Genomic DNA, 10,269 nt, shown 5'->3' on the forward strand with positions numbered 1-10,269 from the left:
CCTATATTTGATGGAAAAGAGGCAGATCTTTGGATATTGGAGACATGGCTCACATCGATGGAAGCCTTATTTGAGGACATCTGTACCCTGGAAAAGGATAAGATTCATTTGGCAGCACACTATTTCGAAAAGGATGCACAAATTTGGTGGATTGAGTCAATGGACTCTAGAAGACTGTGAAGTAGTTGGATAACCCTTGTGACCTTCGGGAAATTTAATCCATCTGTTTTGGATAAAGGAATACTCGCAGATCGAGCAGAATACTTCGAGCGGGGATTACGGCCTGAGATATTCAAAATGATCAATGCTTTAAAGCTGAAGTCATTTGAAGAAGTCCTGGATCGAGCTCTTTGGGTGGAGCGTGGAAATGTGATTGCGCGTGATGAACACGAATCGTGTGAAAGAGAACGAGAAATCGGGGACAGGATATAGAGTTGTTGTTGGAATTAACGACAAGTGGACTTCAAGATAAATCATGGGGGCTATAGCATGATGCCTGTCCAAAGAAAAGTAGGTAGAAAGATTTTCTATATGCTAAGCTATGATTAGTACACAGTGTAAGATATTGGAAACAAGGCCGATTATGAAATAAGGAAACTTCGACAGAAAATGTGTCAAAGTTATACGCAGTCCTAAGCTATGAACTTCTGAGGAAGTATCGAATTGAATCTTATGGTCGAAGTTAAGTGATATTTGTGCGGAAGATGCGCGAATTGATTAGTAAGAATGAAGGATAAGCGACTGATATTGAGCCCAGGTGGTTAATCGAGTATTAAGTGACACCCGGAAGGGAGTTGTAGTCGTTATCCTAGAATTCAGAAAGGTCTGTTGGTTGACCTTTTACTTCGAGAGGAATGATTGTGGTGACTTTCACACGGCAAGGCCGCGTGTAGTATTGGATAAGTGAAGTGATGATAATTTGCCTTCAGTAAGGAGATTGTATACTTGGAAACGATACGAACTCCGAGCTGTACATGCAAGAGTGTGATAGAAACTTGGATTTGATCCTAGCATGCAGGGATGAAGAGAATATATTGTCTATGGTGGAATAGACAGTTGGATCGTGCTAGCGAGCAGTCACAGTGAGCCAATGTTGGGGCTCAAAAGGAAGATGGACATGGTAGACCTATACTCTAAACCATTCAGGTGGTAAGGAGAATTAAAGTAGAAACGTTAGAAGACATTTCTAGAGTTCGAAAATCCAGATGGTATTTTCGATGGATTGTGTAGTGGTAAGGGCGTCACTGTTGTGGCATGGTTAGATGATCGCCTGGTTTTGGCGAGTTAGTTGAGTTGTACCTCAAATAAGTTGAGGAATTGTGGTTGCGTAATTGAGACATAGGCTGAATTGCCTAGCGTGAGATGTCTGGCAAGAGGCGCGATAGTCTAGGACGCTAGAGTATAGCTGTCCGTAGAATGTGGATTCTGATTCAGCCAGGAGAGTGTGTTGGCAATAGCACTTGAGCGTTGCTAAGTGTGAAATGTGCCATGGATCACTCGCGGGGCTGGTGGCTCGCACTAGGTGCTTAGGAGCCGATAGTGATACTTGTAGCTTTGTAGAGCATTTCGTGTGAGACGACGTTGGCGGGTAGTGCTTGGGGACGATCCGTGTCTGGACCCTTTTTGGACTGTGGAGCCTGGGCCCATTGGGCAGGCGCAGTCAGCTGCGAGAGGCAGCGGCCCGGTACCTACGAGTAGGGCAGAGAGTTTTGGTCAGGACGGTAGTCCGAGCATAGACCCGAGTACGTGGAATGCCACGTGTTAGATCATGAGATCGAGGACACACAGGGTGTGTAGCGACCCAACCCGAGGACTTGACGTGGTTTGGGATCTTGGTTGCTCCTAGTTGGAGTGTGTGCGAATTCTTTAATGAGGATGTCGCCCGGTGATGATTGGGTTGCGCTTGCGAGCGAGAGACGCTAGGCGTCGTCGAGATCGGTTAGGCTATAGGCCTACGTAGGGTTGGTGGCCCTGGTCTACCTGTGGGAACCGATGGTCGGTGTGACCGACAATTCTATTAGTGAGTTTTGGCCTGAACCATGAATGGCGGGTTCGTATGAATTCATTGCAAGAGCGAATGGACATTGATGGTGGCTTGTAGCATCCAAGGATAAAGAGAAAGTAAAGTGGTCTCTAGGAGACACTTGAGTAATGAATAGCCACAGGAAATGTTGGCGGATTATGCCGTCAGATCATTTGAGTGTGGAGCTGTTAGAATGAACCCTTCGTTGAGAAGTGGAAATTGTGGGTGATGGAATCCTCACAATTGAGTGGTGTATTGTGGTGTTGTGATATCGCAGATAGCGATGCCAGTTGAGAAATCGAAGTAGACTCCACTAGAGAGTAATGAGTATAGTGGATGTTACCTGATAAGTTGGTGTATGAACCAAGATGGTTTATGAATTTTGAGTACAAGTCTTATAGGAATGATCCCCACCGTGAGAAAACAGAGAGTAATACTCTTTGATGGAAAATGATGTTTATTGATATGAATTGGTTAGCATCTATTGCTGCTAAGCATGATGACACTGGCATGTTAAGTTGATGGTGCGGGTAAGCACTGATGTGTGAGGAAAAGTAATGGTATTAAGTGGTTGTCATCGGTTGATGGTAATTGATTGCGACACAAGCTTGACAAGCAGTTGGGTGAGTCGTTGTTGGTTATATGGAAAGAATTGCTAAGATAAGCATCGATGACGAACTGAGATTGGAAACGCGAACAAAGTGTTCGTAGAGACTGATTCCTCCAAATCAGGGTAGCATAGAATGAAATTCAGAAGCTACGGAATGATATGATTTTACTTGTTGAGGATTGTTGGAACTTATCTCCCTCCGTTAGGGTAAATAGAAGAATATGTCTCTAAGTTTCGCGGACGAAACTTTTGTTAACGGGAGGAGATTGTAATATATGGTAACTTGGAGTTGCGATGTCAACTTTGATCTATTGGATCAAAGTGCGGATTGAGCTAGTTGTACATCATCCCCGAGTGATTTTGGATGCGTGTGAATGAATTTTGGAGATAAATAAGTGTTTCGGCGCAAATTGGGCGCGAAACAAAAAGTAAAGAAAATTGTCAGATTCTGACGCTAACTTTGATTAAGAGAATTAAAGTGAGCAAAGTAATATAAAATGGTGTGAGATACCATTTGATTGGACTTAAGGGTGTAAGATATAAGTCTGGAATGACTCGTGTTGGAATCGGAGCGAAAACAGAAGAATTGAAATTTTCTGTAAAGAATGGGACTGAGAAATTAGCAGAAAATGCACAATGTCAGAAAATTATGAAAATTGGAGGATATGTCAGGAATATGTTTATGAGGCCAGATTTCAAGTTTCATATTATTCTGACACCTGTAGAGAGAGAAATTGAATCCGAAAGTTATCGGATAAAGGTTGCAGTTCGGTACAGTTCAGTGACCAAATGGGGTCAGAACTGAAATGTTAAAATTTCTTTGGACTTGTTAAGTAAAACCGAATATGCCTGTCAAGTTTGAGCTCAATCGGACTTTTGGAAGGGACTGCGAAAGGTATCTAATCCGTGTGACGAAACGGAGTATAAGTCGAGGGCATTTTGGTAAATTGTATGGCTTAGTGGAATTCCACTAAACCAGCCTGCAGGGAGCCCTCCATCCTTATCCCCTGCCTTTCCCTTCCATACGTAGAGAGAGAGGGAAAGAGAAGAGAATAAGAAGAAGAAGAAGAGGAAGAAGAAGTAGAAGAAAAAGAGAAAAGGTGAGAATTCGAGTTTTTAATCCTCTCCCCCTCATCCTTTTTCCTTGCTGCTGAAAACAGCAGCAGCAGCAGCAGCCCTTGCTGTTGCTGTGAGCAAGAACAGCAGCAGCAGCAGCAGTAGCTCACAGCAGCAGCAGTAGCATGAGTAGCTCAGCAGCAACAGCAAGCTGCTGCTGAAGCAGCAGCAGTAGCACCAGCAGCTACTACTGAAGCAGCCAGCAGCAGCAGCTGCTGGATCAGCAGCAGGATTAGCAACAGTAGCAAGCTGTAGCAGCAGCTTGCTCAGCAGCAGCAGCAGTGGCCTCAGCAGCCTGCGCTAGCAGCATGCGCAGCAGTAGCATTAGCAGTAGCAGCTGCAGCAATCAGCAGCAACAGCTACAGCTAGCAGCAGCAGCAGTGGCACCAGCATTAGCAGCAGAGCAGCAGCAGCTCAGCAGGAGCTACAGCAGCAGCAGCAGCAGCAGCAGGTAAAGCAGCTGCTTAGCAGCAGCTTAGCAGTGGCAGCTGCTGTCAGCAGCAGCAGCAGCTGCAACAGTGGCAGCAGCAGCAGCTGCCCTGCAGGGCCAGTAAGAAAGAAAAGAGGAAGAAAGAAAGAAAGAGAAAAGAAAGAAAGAAGGAAAAGCAAGAAAGAATACGAATGAAAAATGAGGAAAAGGGAGAAATGGAAAGAAAAGATCGAAACTAAGTTGAATTGCATAGAAACGGGTTTAATGAATTTTGACCCCGGTAATACACTTTTGCAGGATAGAGTCCTAATGCGAAATTGACTGCGTGCAAACCAAATTGAGGGTAAAAGAAATGCGTTGGCGAAGTCGGTTCGGCAATCCGTCGAGCCTACGCAAAGATATCGCCGAAAAGACGTTTTCGGCATCAATTGGCACAAGCGCGGGTCGCGGTTTTCGGGAAAGTGCGGGAAGTGAATTTCTCGCGTTCAGGTATCAGATAAAGCCGAAATACAAGTGTGGACTGATTGGGTAGTGAGCAAGCAGTTTAGCATCTGATTAAGGTAATCTTATTCTAATACTTGATTAGGATCAAGTAGATTGCTTTAGAGAGGATACTTACCTGAACATTATACTGTTGGTAATGGCCGAAATGATGAGGAGGGCCATTTGAAGCTGTGAACTAGTTGATCCAACATCTAATGAAGTAGAGGATCAGTTGATGCAGTGAACAAGTTTATTCAACATCAACTTACAGTAAGTCCATTTCAGATTGGATTATAGCTAAGTTGGTCACTTTAGAATGGATCCATTTAAGAATTAGTTGCTAAAAATTCAGAGTTGGAGCTGAAGTTGCAATCCTTGTGGAACTTGGTGAATTGCTTAAGCAGGGAGCCAGAAATCAGCAAAGAAAATCTGAATTTGAGGTAATCGATGTAAACTTCAGCTAAGAATTAATTACAGCTACACAGAGATTAAGTTTAAAGGATTAGAATGCTGAAATTTCAAAATTGGTGCAGTTTTGCTGTCCAAACTGTGAAGTTGGTTGAAGTTGATCCTTCGAGTGAGTTCTTGATGCATTAGCTGAAGCTTTTGCAATTGTGAGCTGAAAAGAAGCCTGAAGGAGAGCTTCAAATTAAGATATGATGTGTGGAATTAAAGCTGAAAATGAGCACCTGAATTGGTGCTGAATTTGTGATGCTCCAATGCAGAATTTCAGCATTGGAGACTATTAATGTTGAGGCTGAGAAGGCACCAATTCAGCAATAAATCGAGATAAGCATGATTCAAGTTGAACTAAGGTTCAATGAATTGTAACAGAGGTATGTTACTTAGGGATGTTATGATGAATTGAGCTAAGATAAGCCTAAAGCTGCATTGCTCAGCTTCTAGTTGAGTACTATAAACCTGGCTGGTGCCTTGTATCTATGTTCATACCTAGAGAGGATTAGTAAAGGAGAGATGTAATGCTGAAAGTGGCAGCATAAGAAATAGATTTAAGCTTAATGTTGAAATCAGCATTAAGCTGGTATAAAGGTGTATGTTGATAATGGATACACACAAGCAAATTGGAATTGAAATGCTAACTTGGAAAATATAAGAATATGACACCAATGTAATCTCTTTTATTCTTATGTAAATGAAAGTTACATATGCTCGAAAGTCTAAATTGACTTTCCGACAGGTCGACGACGCACTAATTACGGTAGAAGCCATTCTAGTTCTATTTACACCGAGACGCGCACGATTGTTCTTGACACAGTTCGAGACGTGGATTCTAGTTGTTGACACCACTACAGGTGGGTGGTGCTATCCGAAGTCTTTGAATCACCTTTTATGTCTATGATTATTCATTGAGCATAATTGTAATGTAGTCATGCATTATAGGGTATTGGCATTGTGCAAGTGAAAGTATGAATCCCTATCAACAGTGAGAACATGTGAACATTAGAATGTGAATATAGAACCCTATGAATGTATGGACTATAGCAATAGTAAACTTGGTGACATTCAACTAGAGATTTGGTTAGCATCGAGAAATGGAATTGTGAAACTAGCATAAAGAACTAGTTAGAGTAAAGTGTGACAGTGTTTGTCAGTTGAATCCTCTAAAGGGGGGATCAGATCATACTCACATTTGTTTGGTTCAAGTGAGGTCGCTCCTCCTTGAATGATGAGCTCCGGAGTAGTCATCTTTACTGGACCAGGAGGTGCGTCTTCCCCAGTTGACGGTCCCATCGGGTGCAGGTGCGTCTCCCCGATATTTGGGATAGCGTCAGTGAGTAATTGTTAACCAGAGGGTTAACCAAAATGAATTGGGTAAACTCAGTAAAAGCATGCATGCATATTTACAGTTTTCATACATATCGTTTCTTTCAGCTTGTACAGGCATTGTAGTAGTTACATATTATAGTTGGTTACTATCTCAGTTTACTTTTCTTGCCTACATATGCCTGAGTAGACCTAGTGGGTGAGTCAGCGAGGTCGGCGGCCGAACCCACTGGGAATTTTCTTGTAGTTCTCACACCACTAACCATACAGGTTTCAGTGAGAGCGTTGTGGCCGAAGATCGAGGCAAGAGCCAGCAGCCTAGCTAGTGGACACCCGAGTACTAGTGGTATACCATTTTGGGTTCATGTATCATCTATTTTGATGTACAGAGACATGTAAATGAATGTGTATAAAGCATGTAATAATTAAATGTTTCAGTTATGTAAAGTTTTAAATTACAGTGGATTTCATGTTTAGTTAAACTTACTATCACTTGTGTTGTTGCTTGTCTTCGTGCAAGCCATGTATATTGAAATGTATCCTGGGAATTGTTCAATTTCTTTATATATGTATCCGTTGTTGTTGAGCCTTGGGCGAACAGAGGAGGTGCTGTTCGTTCGGCGTCTGTGTACGGGCCCAGATCGACCAAATTGGCGATAGCGGGACGTGACTGTTTGGGTTGCAGGAGACACATATGGTTTAAATTTGGGGTTCGTATAAGGCCCATCAAGTTTGGGTTGGGTTAGGCTTATGTGATTCAAGCTCAAATTTGGGTTGGATTTGGAATTGGGGCTTGGGCTCAACTTTGGTCAATCCGGAGTTAAATTTTAGGTTTCTGCTCGGTTTATATTTGGGCTTTGGCCTGAACTTCGGCCCATGGGAAAGATATTATCAGATTGGGTGGGGTTCAGATTTAAAGTTTGGGCTGAGCTTGGGCCCATATGGAGATATAATCAGATTGGGTTGGGTTCAAATTTGGAGTTTGGGCTAAAGCTTGGGCCCATATGATTCAGGTTTAGGTCGGGTTTAAGCCTGGGCTTAGTATGAGCTCGCATAGTTCAAATTCTGGCCATATATATTTTGGGTTTAGAATCAAGACAGGTTTCGATTGAAGCTCATATTGTGGGCTCGGACTCGATGTGCGCTGAAATAGTTTAAGTTAAGGTTTAGATTGGCTGTGGATCCGAGTGTGGGCTGAATTTGGGCCCGTGTACATAAGGCTTTTTACTTACAATAGTCTTAATTTTTAAATCTAAATTTAAGCTTTTAATTTAACACTTTAAAATTAATATCAAATTTTAAAATTTAAAATTTAATATGTAAAATGAAAAATTTTAAATTTTAAATTCGAATGTTTGCATAATTAAAATTTAACACATAAAATTTAAAATTTAAAATTCAAAATTTAAAAATTTAATTTTTGAACTCTAAAAATTTGAAATTCATAATTTGAGACTTAAAACTTAAAATTTTTAATCTTTATTCTTTCGTACATGTATACCAATATATTAGTAATATATTACAACACTGTAAATTGATGGACCAAAACGTTTTTTTCTAAAAAAAAAATTAGCTGTAGTTTCTCTAATAAACAAAAAAAAATCTCAAATATAATAATTACCTATGTAACCAACCAATTAAATTTTCTTCTAAAATTTATCTATTCAATAAGGAGCGGTTCTTGTGTTGTTAAGGGTAGCCTGTAACTTGCGTGTTGTGTTGCAAAGCGTGTCCTGTGAAAGCAACTTTCACTGTCAGAGAGAAAATAATCCCAGCAACACGTGGCTAATCTTTATTGGCCCACTTGAATAGAATATCATGCAAATTTGGTGTTCAACTGACAAATCATTTAATATACATACTGTACCGCATCAAATTAAAACGTCCAACCGTCAGTTATCAAATGTACGATAATAAACTCCTGCCTACTGTCTACGGGCTTTTCTATAAAATAACCCTTCAAAAATATTAAATTGACAAAATAACCCCATCAAAATTTTATTTAAAAAATTAATTCTTCTTTCGTCACGTAAAATTTTTGCTATAAAGACGGTGAATCAATGATTCACCGTCTTTACATATATATAAGGAAGACGGTGAATCTTTCACTGCTTTCATAATATATATATGAAGACGGTGAATGATTTATCGTCTTTATAGCAAAAATTCAACGTGGTGCCTACGTGGCGAAAGAAGAGTTATTTTTTCAAATAAAATTTTGATAGAATTATTTATCTAATTTTAAAATTTTGGAGGATTATTTTATAAAAAAACCCACTGTCTACAAATAGGTCGTTGTGTTTAGGGTGTGCTTGGTTTTAGGGTTAATTTCATTTGTACCCTCACAAAACTATGAAATATTATTAATACCCTCCAAATTTTTAAAATTTTACAAATACCCTCTAAATACAATATTTCTTTCATAAATGTCCTTACCGTTACTATTTTGCTAACTTTCGTTAACTGAACATTTTTTTACTTTACTTTAAAATATAAAAACCAAATAAGCCTTGCTGCCACGTATCTGCCATTATATACCAGTACACGATGATGGCTGTACCGGTACACAATGGAGAAAATGCTGAATTTCGCCAAATCAATGCACTTTCTTACTTTTAGCTTTTCAATCACCTTCTAACTAGTCCAAACACTTGTCTAAACCCTTTAGAAGATGTAGGGTAGTTCCAATTATCATTCCACACACTCGAACTTCGCAATATGCTTAAGTTCATTGTATGACAATAATCTTAGGGGTTAGTATAATAAGGTAGGAACAAAATAGGTATTTTGTTTAGATTTTAACTCTAGTATACATTTAACTCATGTTTAACCCGAGTTAAGCTAATATGGGATAACTGCGGAGGTATTTTGGAATAACGGTAAAACATATAAGGGGTATTTTAGAAAAAAAAAGAAAGAATAGATCGGATATTTCAGAATGCATGAAGGGTACATAGTCAATTATCCCAAAAATTAAATAAGTAAAAATGTTGAAAGCTGGATTGGGATTTGTGGGCCAATTGTCCAAAAGTTGAATTTGAAATTTTTTTAAACGTTAGAAAAGAAGCCATTATTGCCTCCTCCTCCTATATAAGGGGGCAAAACTTTTATGGACACTCTGTCCATAAAACCAATTTGGGGATGCCCCCTATAGTCGCCGCGTGGCACGAGGGAGCATGGGGAGTTTTTTGGGTGCACATGGTGCACTATTTTGTTTAAAATTTTTTTACTTTTAAATTATAATTTAATATATATATATATATATATATATATATATATATATATATATATATATATATATATATCTTAAAGCAAAATAATATAACAATTTTGTTTGAGCTGTTTTCTATTAATATTTTTGAGTGCATTTGAGATAGAGAGGGTGGGGGTTGGAGGTGGAGTGAGTGTTGAGGAGGGAGTGGTGGAAGTATGTGAGAGGGAGAGGCCAAGTGTTGAAAAGGCTCTGATTTCACTGCACCGGGAATCAATGGCCTTTTTTAAAGGAGACCTTTGGTTACCCCTTAATTAATTCCTCTACTAATGAGAATGTGTTTGTGTGTGTGTGTGTGTGAGAGAGAGAGAGAGAGAGAGATTAATTCCTCTACTAATGAGAATGTGTTTGTGTGTGTGTGTGTGTGTGTGTGAGAGAGAGAGAGAGAGAGAGAGAGGAGTTGAGGTTTTTGGCTTCTCACGTAGCTTATTAGCTTGGCTGCAGTGTAATGGATAACATACAGCATGCAGTTTCTATGTATCATGCTTAATTTTCAGACTATCATGCAGAACTTATTGTGATTTTGATGTTAATGTGCTTTTTTTTTTTTA

The 10,269-nt window shown here is 39.8% G+C and overlaps 1 long non-coding RNA gene across 2 annotated transcripts; it reads left to right on the top strand.

The window, feature by feature from the left end:
* On the top strand, positions 3,697-6,929 carry LOC109721184. 2 transcript variants are annotated; one of them, XR_002219166.1, is made up of 6 exons: positions 3,697-3,733; positions 4,477-4,739; positions 4,840-4,932; positions 5,015-5,102; positions 5,861-5,975; positions 6,718-6,929. It is a non-coding gene; the product is annotated as an uncharacterized LOC109721184 (long non-coding RNA). The 2 variants fall into 2 exon arrangements; XR_002219165.1 differs by lacking the exons at positions 3,697-3,733; positions 4,477-4,739 and having other exon boundaries at positions 4,783-4,932.

This window comes from Ananas comosus, linkage group 15, assembly GCF_001540865.1.
Source record: "Ananas comosus cultivar F153 linkage group 15, ASM154086v1, whole genome shotgun sequence".
Taxonomy (NCBI): domain Eukaryota; kingdom Viridiplantae; phylum Streptophyta; class Magnoliopsida; order Poales; family Bromeliaceae; genus Ananas; species Ananas comosus.